Below are 17,798 nucleotides of genomic sequence, written 5' to 3' on the forward strand. Positions count from 1 at the left end.
TATACCGCAGTCGAGCTGCCTCTGCTATAGGCTTTTATTATTGATTACCTTATCGTTTTTTATTCGATACTGCATTATAATAATGCATGTGTCTGTCACCTGGCGCATGTTCTGATTGCAGTTAGTGGCACAGTACGCCACTTAAAAATCAATTAATATCACGCGGCAATTGATTGCATTCAATGGTGTCCAGGCTGGGCAGCAGTCCAGCCATCCAGCAATCCACTCATCCATTCTGATGGAGAGCCCACCAAGCGGCCAATGGAGATGTCCACCTGCCGCCGGTAATCAGGGAATCTCTGAAATAGTTATGTATGTATTTCGTGTCATATTTATGCAATGGCTAACGATAATGGCATCACCTATGCGGCGGCAGCTTCGGTGCACCTCAAATTGTGTGGCAACATGACAACGCTGTCCGACTCACTTCCCTTATGCCCCAGTATTCCGTTTGCGTGCATGCCACCAAATCAAGTTCGAGGAAATTTGTGCGCCACAGCGAGAGATTCTTGCGAAGATGTATGGCCAAAGCCGAAATATCTGTCCCCTGCTCACATTTCTCTCTAGTTTGGAGGCAGGGGGGCACATAGCAAATATCACCCTATCCCGTACACGCCTCTGGCTGTAGGTTGTGTATGGCATAATCATATTTGAGGCTTTTCCGGAATACTCGTTGTTAAGATATTAAGCGTTTTTAATAACTGTTGCAATTTGAAGTTAATGAAAGTCGAGAGGCTGTTTATAATTCACAATTTATTTGCATATGTAAACCAACTTATCGCGTATGTACATATGGGGATGATTGGGGCGAACGATTGATGCGAGGATGTTATTCTAATAGCTGCGACGATTAGCTCAAGACTGCCCATGCAAGGGCTGACGGGCCAAATTGCCGGGCCCTATGCAGCAAGCTTAGACGCGAGCGAGAGCGTATGATAGCCCGAGAGCTGCTCGGGGACGCTGTTAAGCCGAGTCCGACAGATTGCGACATAAGCAGACGAAAGAATTGCGCTGCATGCGCATATGCGGTAGCAAATGATCTTAGCAGTGGGGGCATTGGAAACGACAACACCAAAATGCATTTCCTTTGGGCCGCACCACTGGCAATAATTTAAAATATTTAAGCTGCTTGACCCGACATACTCACCCCGTTGGAAGCCTGACTTTCATCAGCATCTTTAAGGGGCAACAGGCACAGCTTGTTGACGGCGCGCTTGGTGATTCCAGATGACGTCTTCAGCACAGCAACTCGGGCAACGCCATCTCGTCCAGGCAAAAGCTCGACCACTCTCGCCAGTGGCCACTTCATGGGAGGAAGATTATCATCCTTGACAAGAACCAAATCTGCGACTGCTAAACTAGGCTTCGCAGTGCGCCACTTTGAGCGCTGCTGCAGTGACGTTATGTACTCCTCCTTCCACCGGGACCAAAAGAGCTGCTGCAGGTACGAAACGCGCTGCCAGCCGTCCAGGCGATCGAAGTTTAGCTGCGTGACGTCAGGCTCAGCGAACGAAGCAGGAGGGCCACCATTCAAGAAATGCGCTGGAGTTAGAACATCTAGATCGGCAGGGCTCTCTGAAATTGAAACTAAAGGTCTTGAATTAATCACTGCCGTGATGTGGCACAACAGCGTCCGCAGCTCGTCAAATCCAAGAACCGAGTTGCCTATCGCACGGTAGAAGCGGTACTTGGCCGTCTTCACTGCAGCCTCCCATAGACCACCAAAATGAGGGGAGCGCGGAGGAATGAAATGCCAGTCTATAGCCTCGACCAAGCAAAAATCCAGCAGCGCCTTCTGATGGTCATCGCTGAGGACCAGGCGCTTTAATTCCATCAGCTCATTCTTAGCGCCGACAAAATTGGTTGCGTTGTCTGACCAAATTTGCCGCGGCTTCCGTCTGGTACATATGAAGCGCTTTAGTCCATGTAGAAAAGCAACTGTGGATAAGTCCTTTATAAGCTCCAGATGAACAGCCTTGGTAGCGAAACAAATGAAGACGCAGACGTAGCACTTGATTGGAGCCTTGTTGCGTGCCTCCGGTTTGTAGAAAAACGGCCCACAGAAGTCCACGCCTGTGATCTCAAAGGCATGAGAACCATCGAGCCGCTCCTTTGGAAGATCCGCCATAATATGCTCCAATACCCTGGGCTTCAGTCGAAAGCATCTTAAGAACTTGTTTACTGCCTTGTTTACCGTCTTCCTCCCCCCAATAGGCCAATATTGGGATCGAATTAGTCCAAGCAAGAGTCAGTGGATGGCTGCTGGGCAAGATGATGGGATGACGGCCATCAAAATCCAACGAAGAATTTTTCAGTCGACCATCTACCCTGAGAAGTCCAAACTGATCCATGAATGGCGATAACGATGCGATTGAGCTCGATGAGGAGACGGCTCCCCTTGCCCGCAGTGACTTCATGTCCTCCCATAGCTGAGTACGCGGGCCTAGTCGTAGCAATACCTGGGTTCCATGTTCAATGTCTGAGACAGTGAGTCCGAGGCGCCGAATTCGGTTGCAAAACTTGTGAATGTATCCGAAAACGCGTTGCAAAGAAGCAAATGAATTCGCATACTTGGAATCAGCAATAATGTCCATGTAGGGCGATTTGTCCAGAAGAGCCTTCCGACGAAGTTCAAGGGCTGGCTTATCAGGTAGCACAGTGGGTGGCCAGTCATCAGAGGAGCCGCAAAGAAATGGAGGACCATGAGCCCAAAGAGGTGACTCATTCAGCTCAGTCGGATGAGCCCCTCGAGACAGAAAGTCGGCTGGGTTTAAAGCTGTGGGAACATAGCGCCATTAAATTTTTTCGGTCATTTCCTGAATCGTTGACACTCTATTTGCAACAAAAATATTAAATCTTGACGGCTCGTCCCGAATCCAAGAGAGCGCAACGGCACAATCACACCAACAGTAACACCTTCCCTTGAATACATTCATTCCAGCTATCTCAGATATGAGCCTAGCCAGCAACTCCGCTCCACAAAGCTCCAACTTTGGTACTGTAAGTGTCTTCAAAGGAGCCATATTTCCTGCCACTCGGTGTTCAGTGCGACTGGAAGGCTTTCATCCCAGGACAACTTCTCTTGGCACAAACGCTACTAAAAATTTTGGATTTAGTAATTACGGGACCAGCTAGTCCGAGAGGATCGTAGAATCGCGCTATGGATGACAAAACAGAGCGCCTGCAGGAATTCAAAGAAGATTGAAGGGCCGAGAACGAAAATAATAGTAGATCAGAAACCGGATTCCACGCAAGTCCTAAAGTTTTAGTCACATGGCTGCCATCGTCGAACTTCAAAAATGTTTCCTTGTCCTCTTCCGGAACTCCATCCAGCACAGCAGGGACGTTCGAACACCATTTCCTCAATCTGAACTGACCTCTAGACAAAATTCCAGTAGTTTGCTCCCGAATCCGGATAGCCTCCTCCTGCGAGCTGGCTCCAGATATCAAGTCATCCACGTATAAGTCACGGCGAAGGATTTCAGCTCCAACTGGAAACGCCATCTGCTCGTCTATTGCCAACTGATGCATCGCTCGCACAGATAGATAGGAGGCAGGCTTCGTCCCATAAGTAACGATGTCCAATTGAAACACACGCAAGTCTTCTTCCCTGGAGTTTCTCCACAGAATACACTGCAAGTTGCTATCCTCGGTCGAGACTCTTACACAACGATACATCTTACAGATATCTCCCGTAATCGCAACGGCGTATGACCGAAATCGAGCAAGAATATGAAACAGTTTGGGTTGGATTACGGGACCAGCCATTAAAACGTCGTTCAGGGAATATCCAGATGAGGTTGAAGCGGATCCATCAAAAACGACGCGAAGCTTGGTCGTAGAACTATCTTCCTTCATGACGCAATGGTGAGGCAAAAAGTATCGGCAGTTGCTGATTGACTGGGTAGGAACCTGAGACATATGGCCTAAATCAAGGTACTCCTTTATAAATGCTGCATACTGAGATTTAACATCAGGGCGACGATCTAACTTTCTCTCAAGGGTCAGGAATCTACGAAGCGCTTGATTGTAAGATTCACCAAGGAGATCCAAATTATATTTTGCTGGCAGCTGTAACGTGTCATCTACGCACGTCTGTGTATATAAATCCTGCCAGGCTAGCTGTCATTCAGCGAAGGGAAGCACACGCTTTGGGTTTCCGGCCTCTGCTCGTCGGCTATTGGAGTGATGTTCTTGCCCCCCTCCTGCTGGTGGCCTATACGCATTATACCGCGAATGAAGTAGCGTGTCACGACGAAAATGCTTAACCGGGAGACACTGTTTATCCCTGAATAGAATTGTGGATGTGTGCTGGAAAGGTATCTCAACTCCGCCTCTGGTGTTGTCGAGGTCGTGTCGCCCACCCTACCATGGCCATTCCAAACCGTTCGATTTAATGACGGAATGGCCCCTTTGTCCGGGGCGTCCTACATGGGGAATTTGCCAGCGAAAGCAAAGCGGTAGATTAATAAATTATAAAGTTTATTCACTTACTGGCTAAAACACTAAAATTACCCGCAAATACCATAATATAATCACCCACATTAAAAGAGTAGCTAAATGAAATATATGTATAAAATTCCTACAAATACTTGGCTATGTGTCATACAAACGATATACTAAATAAGTCCGAAATGGACAAACTAACTTGCTTGCTGACTCCGTAATGTTACGAAACCAATTCGAGTGGCCACTTCTCCCTCTCACTCACCGACCGGCCCTAGTTCCCTTGTTTCAAGTTGTAATTTATTAATAATAGAATTTAAGTCAACTCATACCTTTTCTCCATTTTATGGCTCCATCGGCGAAAGCGCTTTCCTCGATGAATACCAAAAGCTGCTGTGGTGGAAGAACACTTAAATGGGCACAAGGTTGGGGGAAATCATATTTGCAGATCGGCGAGAGTCACGAGAAGCCACTACCGGAATCAAATCTAAATCTCTCCTAATTAACTCCGCACAGAAATCATAATAAATTACACATTTACAAACACGAATACAATTACTCCGTCAATCCGTTGCTTCCTCTTTCTTTTTCTATTCTCTTTCTCCCGACTGTTATCTATGTTTCCTTTCCACCTCCTGGGCGAACGGGAACAGCTCAAATTCTTTCCCCTGCTTCTGCAGGTGAAAGGTACGCGAAAGCAAAGAAAAAGGCCAAACGGCCAATCTCCGACGGTGCTAGATTAACACTTTCTCTCCGCCGATCTGCTCGCGACCAAGGGACGGGCCCTCCTTATCTGCCGCGTCGCGCTCGACTACTAAAGTGCCGACGCCAACGCCTCGGGAAGCTAGCCGTTTGGGGGGACCGAGCGCTCCCCAAATGTCTTCTCCCTCTGCTTCCACGCTCGCTTCTCCGATGGCTGAGCGCTTTCCAGACAATCCCAAAGGTTTAAACGCCACTTTGTTAGGCTTGCGGCTGCTGTTGTTTGCTGGCTGGCTTCCTTGGACGATCGAATCCGCACTGCTTAACTCGATTTACTAAGCGCCAAGACTACAAATGGGACAACTCTTTATTCTCCTTTAGCCCTTCTCTTCTCTTCCCGCAGCACTTACCCCAACCGGACTCAGCGCTATACGGCTTCTGACGACTGACTAGCCCACTCGCCTTCAACCAAGAATCTCGCAGTCGAATCTTGGATTTAGATATTTAGATTCCCTAGAGTTTTTCTCTTCACTAAATTCTTGGTTTTCCTTTCCGTCGGACCGATACGCAACCGACTCAATTGACTTTCACGAGGGAATAGCCGATAGGGACGCCAACGTTCTGGCGGCAAATCCTCTAACAGGTCCCTGGATGCATTTTCAACAGAGATAGCCTGACGTTTTGACCTGTTACCGTCTTTTTGGCTTGCCCTTGACCTGTCGTTCGCCTGCCACTCTGAGCACTAGATGGCGCCACAAAAAACTCAGCATTCCCTGCTACAAGCGCTACAAAAGCCCCCCCGAAAGATCAGGCTTGGGGGTTACACTCCCAAGAATGATAACAGGACAGCTTGAAGCAGTTGGTTTACTGACGAAGATCTTTCGCGTGAAACCGTCCTACGTAACGACCCTGCAAATCCTCTAACTCATAGTAGGCCTGCCCTATCTTCTTTTTGACCCTGGCCTTCAGAAAGGCCGGACCCAACTTCGCGCTGTACCCTGACTAAAAATTGCTCTGCCTGAAATTTCTTCGGAACACCTCCTGGCCGACATTGTAGGATATGTCTCTCGACCGTAAGTTATACTGCCGTTCATTCTTATCGTTCTGTTTTTTCATGACTTCTAGAGCCTTGCATCGAACCAAGTCTAATGAATCCTCCCGCGAGAAAACTGCTGACCTGTCGTCCATCACCCGCAATGCTCTCAGAAGCTTGTATGTTGCCCCGGAAGTGATGAAATGCTGTCCGAACACCATATAATAAGGAGTTGCATTCAGACTTGCATGCACCGCCGAACGCAATGCGCAGCAAATGCTGCTGAGGTGCTCGTCCCAGTCCTTTTGATCCTCGCGCACATAAGATCGCATTGCTGCAATCACCGAGCGATTTACACGTTCGGAAGCATTAGCTTGGGGTGCGGACAGGGCCGTGAGAGTGTGCGAAACTTTATATTCCCGGAGTAGCTTTTGGAATGCCTCAGACTTAAATTGTGTGCCATTGTCGGATACTATTGTTTCCGGAACCCCGAAAGCATGAAAAGGATCTTGCTGCATGTATTTGACTACCACGTCCGCGGTCAACTTCTTCACTGCCTTAAGAAACACATATTTAGAATAGTGATCGAGGACGATAAAGATGCCTATATGGCCACTTCTTGAACGGGGATATGGCCCCAGGAAATCTACATATAATTTCTGGAAGAAACGTTGTGACTCGGGCGCAATTCCAATCTTCGGTCTCTGGATTGTATTGGGGGCCTTGGTAGTCTTGCAGACATCACAAGCCTGGATATACTTCTTCACATCGGCAACCAAACCAGGCCAGTAATAATACCGCCGTATCCTTTCTAGGGTTTTGTGAATGCCTCCATGGGAAGCCAGTGGATTGTCGTGCGCGTTACGCAAAACGTCAACCACTAACCCTTGAGGAATCCAGAGTTTCCAAATGAACACATCATGTAGCACCTCTCCTGTTGCGTGATCTGACCTACGATACAACAAGTTATCTACAATTTTGAGATCTGGCAACTTATCAATATTGGCCCTAACCCTTTCTACGATCTCCACGTAATCTTCTGCCTTGAATTCTGGCGATTCCAAATCCACCAACAACCCATTGCTCGCGTCTAGAGTCGCCACTTACTCCTCATTTACGCGAGAAAGAGCATCCGGAACCACATTAAGCCTGCCGCTACGATGCTCGATTTTAAACGAGAAACTCTGCAGCTTTAATGCCCATCGGGCTAGACGTGAGTGTAAGTCAGTTTGTGACATGAGCCACTTTAAAGAGGCGTGATCAGTGATTACAGTAAATTCATGCCCCTCGATATAAGCTCTGAACCTATTTATGCAAACTATTGCGGCCAGACATTCTTGTTCGGTGACCGAATAATTCTTTTGGGCTTTGTTGAGTTTTTTCGATACAAACGCAATCGGATATTCGTCCCCCTCCGGCGTCTTCTGCACCAGCACTCCCCCAACGCCTGTCTTGCTAGCGTCGCAGTGAACATAGAATGGGTTGCTAAAATCAGGACTACGCAAAACTGGCGCTGAGCAAAGCATCTCCTTCAACTTTTCAAAAGCCTCCTGACCCTCTGGAGTCATTGAAAATTTCTGTCTGGGTTTGAGCAAGTCCGTGAGAGGCGCGGCTACCGATGCGAAGTTGCTTATAAACTTCCTGTACCAGACTACCATACCTAGGAAGCGACGGAGAGACTTTAGGGATTTTGGCAAAGGAAAATCGGACATGGCCGAAATCTTATCCGGATCTGTACGAATCACCCTTTCGCCTACTATATGCCCCAAATACCGCACTGACTTCATGCAAAACTTGCTTTTCTCCACATTCAGCGTTAACCCTGCCGCTTTTATGTAACTTGCCACTTCACTCAACACCCTCCGATGTGACTCAAAACTGTCCGACACAATCAAAAGGTCGTCCAGGTACACAAAAACTTCATTTCTTAAACTGGCCGGAATTACCTTGTCCATCAACCTTGTCATGGTCTGCGAAGCATTAGTGAGACCAAAAGGCATTACCTTATACTGGTAGAGAGGTTTCCCAGGAACCGTGAACGCTGTTTTATCGCGTGAGCTCGGCTCTAAGGGAACTTGCCAATAGGCATCCTTAAGATCCAGGCTCGAAATAAACAACGCCTTAGGAAGACGTCCTAGAATCCCATCAATTTGTGGTAACGGATACGCGTCTTTTTTGGTCACCGCGCTAACTTTCCTACTATCTAAACATAGCCTCACCTTTCCTGGCTTCTGCACCAATACTATCGGTGATGACCACGCACTATCGGATTCCTCTATCACCCCTAAGCTGAGCATCCGATCTATCCCCGCATATAACAATTTCTCTACCGCAGGAGATACAGGGAAGTGTTTCTGCTTCACGGCTTTTGCATCACCTACATCAATTGAATGCGAAAGCAGAGCCGTCTTTCCTAGACCGGAAACGGAAAACGAAGGAAATAAATTGATGGTCGCTTGCAACTGGTCCATTTCCCCTCGGCTGAGGTTCTGCGGTTCATGAACTATCTCTGCCAGCGACATGCTGGGTGGTAATAAATCGAAACTTGACCAAAAGTCGATCCCTAAATACAAGTCCTGGCTGAGCGATGGAATAATGTGCAGCTCAAGGTCCTTCACTGCACCCTTATACTGCACCGGTGTCCGCAGTCGTCCCACTACCTCTTGCCTCCGTCCATCCGCAGTGGAAGCATTTACAACTCCTCTCTTAAAAGGAATTCGGCTTTGGATTACGCGTTCTGCTAACTTTCCGCCTATAACACTCATAGCTGCTCCGGTGTCCAATAGACCGTAAAGTTTCCACAATCGCTTTCTCTGACATGGGAGTTTCCAAATCATCCATCAGCTGTATCAGGGCGTCGTGGAAGGAATCGAAATTTTCTTTTTCTTTTTGCTTCCTGCCCCTTATCGCTTCTCTGATATCCACATCGGTTCGAGAATCCCTAAACTGCTTTCTTAGGGCTTGGCATAACCGGTACCATCTCATCGATCCGGAAGTCTTGTGGTAACGCCAATAAAAATCTCTGGACTTTCCGTCAAAAAGCAGACTGGCGTTACTGCACAGAACTGGAAAATTTCCCTCGAGAGTCTGATGCGTCAAAGCCTCTACCCTATAGAGAAAATTATCAATGCTCAATCCTTCTTGGGTCCCATTAAAACGTAATTTCCAACTATTGAGGATATGGGCGACTTTGTCCGGTCGCTGACTCAGATCTGAGACTGCACTGCTTGGACGGTCGTAGCTCGGAAACTGTGCTGAATACTGACTATTCAGTCCCTGTCGGAATGTTTCCTCCCCTACTCTGTCCCTATTTTGTTGGACCGGATTATCCGCTTCCCCACGTCTATTCCCTTGAGGAATGCTATTGCCAGTCTCTTGGAAATGTGCTGCTATGCTGGACTGAATGATTTGAGCCATTTTGTCCGTGAGCTGGGCTACCACCTCGTTTTGCATCGTGCTGATGGCCTGTGTAACCATGCTACTAACTCTTTCAGCGGTTATGGCTGCTGCATCGTTTTGCTTGGCCTGGGACCTGGTATTATGAGGAGTACTTCTATCGACGCATAGCGTCTTGCATGTGGGACAGGTAGTATGGGTGTTGACATGTGACTCAATACAAGTTTTGTGAAACTCGTGGCTGCACTTTGTTTTCAATGTAGGAGCCGAAGCCAAAGTTTTCCCACACAACTGGCATTTTGGCGCCGGAGCCGGTTCAGGCTCGTTATCGGGGTTCTCCATTGTAAAAAAATAAATCAAACTTAATTCCTAACTGTCCTAACAAAAATATATCCCACAAAAACTACACGACAAAACCTAAACACTTACTTATCAAACACAGACAAAACCAAAGTTAAAAATGTGTTAATAGTAAAACTAAATTAAGTATTCTAGTTAAAAGTCAGATAACTTATGCTAGCAACCCTAAGATGACCTAAAAATTCAAAAATAATAAATATAATAAATAAATAATAATAAATTGTACGTGAACTCAAATTGCAAAGAGAACTGATTCCTCGTGTTATAATTCATAGCTTCCTACGTTGCCAACTTAGGGTCAATGGCCCAGCAAACGGCACAGCTGTTCTCAAGTCTCGCTTCCCTTGTACAGCGAGAGAGCTAGCAAATCAACAGCCCTACCAAATAACACACATGGAATGTAAACCACAAGAATAGAACGCAAAGAATATGATACGATAAAATAAAGTCATAAAAATTTTTGCCTTACGCATAGCTAATCCCCATGCGCAACGGACCCTATGCTAATTGAGACCCCAATTCCTAAGCACAAAAGAAAATGAAAAGAATGTGTACGCGCGCAGACGCCTTGCACTTGTCGCTGTCTAATCAAAACCAACAACAACTGCATGCGCGAGCCGTGGCCAGCTGCTGCTTTGATTCGCGCCGCTGTCGTCCAAACATCTCGGCTCGGCACTCTACACTTGAAATGAGCATGCTGCTTCTGATTTCACTCGTGGCCAACGGAATTCTATAATCAAGATTAATCCGAGTATGTCCAACGCGCTAAAGCTCATCAGCAGCAATGGCTAAGCCTTCCGCACAGTCCTTCAGCCGTGGGCAGGGTTCCGTAAGTAAACGAGATTCCCTCTGCAGTCCTATGCGCCCGAAAGACCATGTTTAAGACTCCTGCCTCAGAAAAAGTAGGGTATTATTAAGATCGATGCACTTTTCGAAACGCTCCTCAGACGTGGCCGGATGAAAAGTCAAAACTTCTGCTTCCGTTTTCCGAATCGTCTGACAAGCCCTCTACTTGGTGTTGAGAAAAGAAGATATTCTTGAGCAATGACCACTTCCAGAGAAACAATTTTGGTCAATGCCGTCTATGCTGAATCGGGAAGTTTTAAAGACAAAAAAAAGGATGTCACAGTGTTGATGGTGTCACACCTGAATAGGTGTGGCCAGACGTTGGGCGCCAATTTTTAGTTATAATACTATATCTATGATTCATAAATGTAACGTGTCATCTACGCACGTCTGTGTATATAAATCCTGCCAGGCTAGCTGTCATTCAGCGAAGGGAAGCACACGCTTTGGGTTTCCGGCCTCTGCTCGTCGGCTATTGGAGTGATGTTCTTGCCCCCCTCCTGCTGGTGGCCTATACGCATTATACCGCGAATGAAGTAGCGTGTCACGACGAAAATGCTTAACCGGGAGACACTGTTTATCCCTGAATAGAATTGTGGATGTGTGCTGGAAAGGTATCTCAACTCCGCCTCTGGTGTTGTCGAGGTCGTGTCGCCCACCCTACCATGGCCATTCCAAACCGTTCGATTTAATGACGGAATGGCCCCTTTGTCCGGGGCGTCCTACATGGGGAATTTGCCAGCGAAAGCAAAGCGGTAGATTAATAAATTATAAAGTTTATTCACTTACTGGCTAAAACACTAAAATTACCCGCAAATACCATAATATAATCACCCACATTAAAAGAGTAGCTAAATGAAATATATGTATAAAATTCCTACAAATACTTGGCTATGTGTCATACAAACGATATACTAAATAAGTCCGAAATGGACAAACTAACTTGCTTGCTGACTCCGTAATGTTACGAAACCAATTCGAGTGGGCACTTCTCCCTCTCACTCACCGACCGGCCCTAGTTCCCTTGTTTCAAGTTGTAATTTATTAATAATAGAATTTAGGTCCACTCATACCTTTTCTCCAGTTTATGGCTCCATCGGCGAAAGCGCTTTCCTCGATGAATACCAAAAGCTGCTGTGGTGGAAGAACACTTAAATGGGCACAAGGTTGGGGGAAATCATATTTGCAGATCGGCGAGAGTCACGAGAAGCCACTACCGGAATCAAATCTAAATCTCTCCTAATTAACTCCGCACAGAAATCATAATGAATTACACATTTACAAACACGAATACAATTACTCCGTCAATCCGTTGCTTCCTCTTTCTTTTTCTATTCTCTTTCTCCCGGCTGTTATCTATGTTTCCTTTCCACCTCCTGGGCGAACGGGAACAACTCAAATTCTTTCCCCTGCTTCTGCAGGTGAAAGGTACGCGAGAGCAAAGAAAAAGGCCAAACGGCCAATCTCCGACGGTGCTATTTTAACACTTTCTCTCCGCCGATCTGCTCGCGACCAAGGGACGGGCCATCCTTATCTGCCGCGTCGCGCTCGACTACTAAAGTGCCGACGCCAACGCCTCGGGAAGCTAGCCGCTTGGGGGGACCGAGCGCCCCCCAAATGTCTTCTCCCTCTGCTTCCACGCTCGCTTCTCCGATGGCTGAGCGCTTTCCAGACAATCCCAAAGGTTTAAACGCCACTTTGTTAGGCTTGCGGCTGCTGTTGTTTGCTGGCTGGCTTCCTTGGACGATCGAATCCGCACTGCTTAACTCGATTTTATACTAAGCGCCAAGACTACAAATGGGACAACTCTTTATTCTCCTTTAGCCCTTCTCTTCTCTTCCCGCAGCACTTACCCCAACCGGACTCAGCGCTATACGGCTACTGACGACTGAATAGCCCACTCGCCTTCAACCAAGAATCTCGCAGTCGAATCTTGGATTTAGATATTTAGATCCCTAGAGTTTTTCTCTTCACTAAATTCTTGGTTTTTCCTTTCCGTCGGACCGATACGCAACCGACTCAATTGACTTTCACGAGGGAATAGCCGATAGGGACGCCAACGTTCTGGCGGCAAATCCTCTAACAGGTCCCTGGATGCATTTTCAACAGAGATAGCCTGACGTTTTGACCTGTTACCGTCTTTTTGGTTTTCCCTTGACCTGTCGATCGCCTGCCACTCTGAGCACTAGATGGCGCCACAAAAAACTCAGCATTCCCTGCTACAAGCGCTACACAGCCGAACACAATAATCGCCTTTATGTAGTCGACGGAAATGCTGCACAAAGTGTGCTTCACAATCTAGCTCTTCTTTGGAATACTTTATTATTGGTTCGATGCAATTTTCTACCTCCCAAAACCTCCGAAGAAGCACCTCAAGCCGATCCTCTGGACTATTATCCTCAGCAGCTACGGCCCGAGCGCGAGGGACCATCAACGAGGAACCTTTTAAACGCGAACAACTTCCAGACACGACCCATCCCAAGCGCGTTTTCTGAATTGAAGGCAATCCTGGCAGTAGCTTGACCTGACCAACACACAGGAGCTCGAAAAACAGACTTGCGCCAATTAGCAGATCGACGCGCTGCGGCTTATAAAACTCCGGATCAGCTAGTGGTATGTTAGATGGAATGTTCTAGTTTTGAGTGTCAATTCCAAAGCTTGGCTGTCGAACGGTTATGCTAGAGGCTACAATGGCAGTGATGAGAGTTGAGTAATCCGATGAGCGAGAGTGCAGTCTAACGTTGACCGAAAATCCATCCGTGACGAAGCTAGAGTCGCCTATTCCCGAGACTGCAGTCGATGATTTCATTTTTCGAAGCTGAAGCTGATTCGCGAAACGAGAAGTTATTAGATGCAATTGGGAGCCGGAATCCAGCAACGTACCAAAATGAAGGCGGGTATGGTGTCTACCCCCGCAGGTACGACAGTTGCTCGAGGTGCACTGAAGTAATCGATGCCCTGTTCTGAGACAATTTATACACAACGAAAGCCGCTTGGCTTCTTTATGGCGATTTGTGGGGACAGCGCTTTAAACTTCTGGCAGTGCTGGACCTCGTGAGCACCATCGTTGCACAGCGCGCAGCGTGCTACGGTTTGGTTCGTTGTAACCAATGTGGACCTAGAATTATTATGCTTTCTACTTCTGCCCACCTGATTGCTCAACGCATAGCTTGCCATAGAAAAGTCCATCGTCTCCAATGATCTGCATCGCTGCTCCAAGAACGAGGCCATAGATTCCCACGACGGAATTAAGTTTGCGAATGCGGGGTCGTTGAATCGTTCCTCCCACTTCTCTTGGCTCGCTGGATCCAGTTTTCGGAGAATTTCCTGCACGACGATGCATCCTGCGATCTGCTCAGTGGTGCCGAAACCCTAGAGCGCGCTCATATGTGAATAGAACTTGTCTGAAAGCTCCCGAAGCATGACCACTGACCCAGGTTCCACAGCCTGGAGCGCCAAGATCTCATTGATGTGTGCCTGAAAGACCAATCGCCGATTATTGAATCTGTTTTCCAACAAATCTAATGCCACAGCATAATTGCCATCTGAGATTTCCAGCGACCGAACAGTCTCCAATGCCGAATCCCGCAGACAGGAACGCAAATGCTGGAGCTTTTCTATGTTTGTTAAGTCGATGTCGATGATGGTGGCAAACATTGAATAAAAGTCCGTCCAGTTCGCATACCCGCCGCTAAACGTCGGCAATTGTATAGGAGGCAGGGATGGTACTTGTCTACGGTGAGGTAGAAATTGCGAGCCGGCAAACTCAACCGTAGTATTTCCTCCAGCCAAGGTAGAATGAAACAGCATGCGGCCGCTACTCTTAGCCATTTCCCTCATAATCGCCGCCTTCAGCGAGCTTGCAAGTGACTCAAAAATGTCACACAAACCACTGTGAATTTCGCTTCGATCCAATTCCTCAAGCTCGCCGTGAAACATCTCAAATTTGCTGATCAACTTCTCGACTTGCTCTTGCTTTACCACGAGCATGTAGTAGTCACAGTCTGATGACTCATTCTGCCAAGCGGTAGCTAACCTTTTCATTTTCTCGCATAATTCCGTTGACTTAAGCTTCAAAAAAGACACCCTGTTTTGCTCACTGGTCATTGGAATTTCGTTAGCAGCATTAATTTCCATGGTAGCGGCAGCGTTAGCAGAAAGACCAACGTCTCTAGCGGGAAGATGATCGCAAAGAGTAACACGAGCAATAGACGACAAGAACCGAGCCCATCAAGCGAACAGCTATGTACGAACTGTATATACAAAGGCGACCGGTGTAAGAAACGTTTCTTGCGGGAAGATGACCGAAAAGAGAAGCGCGGGGACGCTGTTAAGCCGAGTCCGAGAGATTGCGACATAAAGAGACGAAAGAATTCCGCTGCATGCGCATATGCGGTAGTAAATGATCTTTGCAGTGGGGGCATTGGAAACGACAACACCAAAATGCATTTCCTTTGGGCCGCACCACTGGCAATAATTTAAAATATTTAAGCTGCTTGACCCGACACTCGTATTCGTGCGACTGCAACCTCAATTGCAATTGGAATTGCCGTTGACCAGTTGGTTAGCCTGGCTCTCCTCCGTGGTCCGACGTCCACCCTTCCTTCACTCTTTCCCATCAATTCCACGCCATCTGCCATCCTCTCTTCCATCGTCCGGAGTCCGCGTCCATCGCTGCTCGTTGTTCTGTTTGGTTGAAAACCACAAATTAAGCAGAGAAATCCTTGCCGTGCATGCGAACGATGGCGCCGCTGCAAACGCAAAAAAAAGAATGCATGGCGAATGAAATAGTGTAGAATAATAAATATCCTCTATAAAGATAGAATTTAATACTAGTATTCCTACAATTGTAACAGTTTTCGAAGAGTAGAGGGCGGGAAAAAAGTCTAGAACCTCTCTGCATTGGCTGTCCAGCTGTCCAGCATACCCTCTTCTTGGGCGACCAATGGGTGAGCAAAAAGAAAAAATCCAAGCGCTGGCGAGCGTCCACAAACATGCAACATCCCGACCTCAATGTATTACGATGGGGCGTGGTAAGTCTGGTCTGGGGAGCCAGATAAATGCCCGTTTCTGTTGCAGTTACTGTTACTGCTGCTATTGTCGCTGCCATGTTGCCACGTTGCATGCAAACAAGTGCACGCTTACACACACCAACACAGAGACAAGCACGCTGACACGCTGGTGCCCGCACGTCAGCGCTCTTGCGTTTATTTTCCGTTTCCGACTGTCCTCGTCCACGTCGTCGTGCTCAACGCTTCTGCTGCACTTGATGCTACTGCCACGGCTACGGCTGCGTCTCCGCCTTCTCGTTCTGCTGCAGCACATCCTGCTGCTGTTGCGGTCAATTGCTGCGCTCAGATTGCGCGTTAATAAGTTGCTGTTCCTGTTGCTGTCACCATTGCAAGGACTTGCAAAAAAGCTGCAAATTCTGGGCATGGCGGTAGAGGGCTGCATTCCAGGGGAGCATTACGGCATCCGTAATTTCCATAGGATCGCTTTGCCACAGGATTCGACGCTTGGGCCACAAGGGGGGCTGTCCTAACAATTGCAACATAGTCAATGACAGAATTATCAGCTTCAACAACATGTTGCTGCTGCTGCTGCTGTGACAACTACAACATCGTCCAGATAGCATCAGCAAAGCTCTGTGCCCCAATGGGCGACACAATGTTGTTGCCGCTGCTGTGGATGCAACAGTGTCGGAGACAACTTCACCCAACTCGAGCAGAAGTTTTTTATGTCCCCGACCTGAAACTAATAACCGTAATGCTTAACGTTTATTGAAAAAGGTAGCTGCCACCTGGTCACATGACCACCGGGCCACCGGGCCACCTGGGAGGTGTGGGAGGTGTCGGTGTCATCCCCGGAATGTCCGGCATTCGGACAGTTCATAAATATCTCCCAGCAGCTGCAACTTTTTGGCGTCGCATTTAATGAATGGAGAAAATAGAGAGCGAGACGGGCTCCAAGCTTGACCAATTTCCGCGCTTATCTCCCAGCAAATCCAAAAGTTTTGGCAACTCTCTGCTTCTTTGGCCGGCAATTTTTCCCTCACTTTGAAGTTGGTTGGGGCAGGGAATGCAATTTATCGTTAAAGAGTGTCCTGCCTCTGCTCCGGCTTCCACTTCGGGCGGTCAAATACAAATGGAGGCGATACATTATGCATAGGCAAGCATTCACATTCACTTTGCGGCGGAAGAAAAATGATCAACAAATGATTGAGCTCTGCTCCTTCCCCAGGAAGTGGCGTTTCCTGTGCTAAACTTTGGCCAAGTGAAAAACTTGCTGTCAGCATAAGATAAGCGCCAGAAGTAGAGCAGACGCACCCACACACACACACACACACACTCCCCCCCGCTGACCCCGTGGCAAGGTCTGAGAGTGAGGCTGAGTCCTCTCCCAAAAGTGAAATTTTATTTATTTGTTTGTCGTTTCGGCATGTGGCGCGTGTTCCCATCCGCCCCTGACATGCATATAAAAAATAGTGAAATAAATAATAATGTTATAGACGCCCACTCACAGGCAGAAGCAGCAGCAGCAGGCGGTGGGTGGTGGGTGGAGCTACTGGTGGCTTATCAGCCAACTAACAATTTAAGTTGTCATCCTGATGTGAGGGGTAGAAGTCTCCAGCTACTGGCCAGTGCCGAGCAGAAGTTTATCAAGGGCCAAAACTGTTCTGTTTAACCAGACTTTTGCTTAATTCGAGCTTCTGTCTGTGGCCTGACCTGACCTTGTAGCAGTCCCTGTCCCTGCCCCTGCCCTATGCCCTCTGTCCGATCTGGCTTTTCTTCGTCAAAGCTTAGCTCAACAACAAATGATGCACCCCCCGGAATGGGGTGTGTGGCAGACTGATTGACAGCTCCTTCCGCTTCCTTCGACTCCCTTGATGAGTGTGCGTGCGGGTGTGCGTATCAACCTGCTTATCAACTTACTTTCAAAGTCAATTTCAGTTAATCAATTGTCAAGTATTTTGACAAGAGAGTTTATAACTCATTTGGAGTCGCACGGACAGGCGGGC

Source organism: Drosophila miranda (assembly GCF_003369915.1).
Source record: "Drosophila miranda strain MSH22 chromosome Y unlocalized genomic scaffold, D.miranda_PacBio2.1 Contig_Y1_pilon, whole genome shotgun sequence".
NCBI lineage: Eukaryota > Metazoa > Arthropoda > Insecta > Diptera > Drosophilidae > Drosophila > Drosophila miranda.